The sequence below is a fragment of the Lepidothrix coronata genome, unplaced genomic scaffold (genome assembly GCF_001604755.1).
Source record: "Lepidothrix coronata isolate B3197 unplaced genomic scaffold, Lepidothrix_coronata-1.0 Scaffold137, whole genome shotgun sequence".
Taxonomy (NCBI): domain Eukaryota; kingdom Metazoa; phylum Chordata; class Aves; order Passeriformes; family Pipridae; genus Lepidothrix; species Lepidothrix coronata.
Genome location: NW_016690317.1, coordinates 1,917,630 through 1,918,987, shown reverse-complemented (window position 1 = coordinate 1,918,987; position 1,358 = coordinate 1,917,630).

The following is a 1,358-nucleotide window of genomic DNA, read 5'->3' as shown; positions in this document are numbered from 1 at the left end:
AAAAAAAAAAAAAAAACAGATTAATTTTCCTGGGAATCAGATCAGAGCTCAGAAAGATCTCCCCGACTTATTTTAAGAAAGGAGCTTGGAAATGTTTAATTAAAGCCACGGGAGCACAGCAGCAGTGACTGCCCGGGGTGTTTCGTTCCAGGTTTTGTAATCCTGGGCCTGGTCTCCTCCTCTCTTATCTCCTCCCAGACACACCAGGGAGACCAAAATGCCAACAGAATGAAGGCTCAGGTGAGGGGCCACAGGTTCAAGTGCCCAGAGGAATTTAAGGAGCTTTTATGTGTTTTTTTTTTTTTGTTTTTTTTTTTTAATTTTTTTTTTAATTTTTGTTATTTTGTTTTTTTTTTTTTAAAAAAAATTTTTTTTATTTTTCATTTTTTTAACGGGGGTTTTAATTTTTTTCTTTTTTATTTTACCCTTGTTTGATTTTTTTAAGGCCGTTGGATTCCTGGATTTGTTGGGTTTGGAAAAAAACCCTTTGAGATCAGCACCAGACCACGTCCCCCAGTGCCACATCCACGTGTTTTTGGAGTATTCCCAAGGATGGAGACTCCACCACCGCCCTGGGCAGCCCCTTCCAACGCTCAACAACCCTTCCCATGAAGAAATATTCCCTGATATCCGACTTAAACCTCCTGTGGTGCAACTTGAGGCCATTCCCTGTCACTTTTTACCTGGGATAAAAACCAAGGTTGGATTTGATGATCTCAGAGGTCTTTTCCAACATTTATGACCTTTTCCAACCTTAATCCTTGTGCAGGGTGCATGGATAACTCTCCAATGACTTCTTTAAAATGATAAAAATTTAAAGCCATCCCCCCTTTTTGGATGGATTTGAGGCAAAAGGACTTGCTGAGGTCTTATCTCTGGTTTTTATTGCTTCTTTTATGCCTTATTTGAGCGGGATTAGCAAAGCCCAACTCTCCCTCCCACTATTTGCCAGCCTAAGTGATTGCTGACAGCTCATTAACACAGCCCAGGGATTTAGGGAATCTTTTAGGGAATCTTTCCTGATACTGTCAGAGCTGTCAGACCCTCAATTAAATGAGGTGAGGGAGAGTGGAAGCTCAAACAAAGCCAAGAGCTGGAATAATCCAAGCAAAGACCAGGACGACACAACCACTCCTGTCAGCACTGGCCTTGGAATTCCTGCCATGGAGCACATGGAATATCCCAGAGGGCTGCTGAGATGTGCCAGGCTGGAAGGACATTCCTGCTGTCCACGAAATACTTGAACTCTGCTCTTTGAAAGCGCTTTTCATTGTTTTCTCAGGATTAAAACAGCCACAGTAACGGGGAAAAAATGGATTAGCAGCTCAAAAGCACTTCGTTAATAAACACAAGGGATT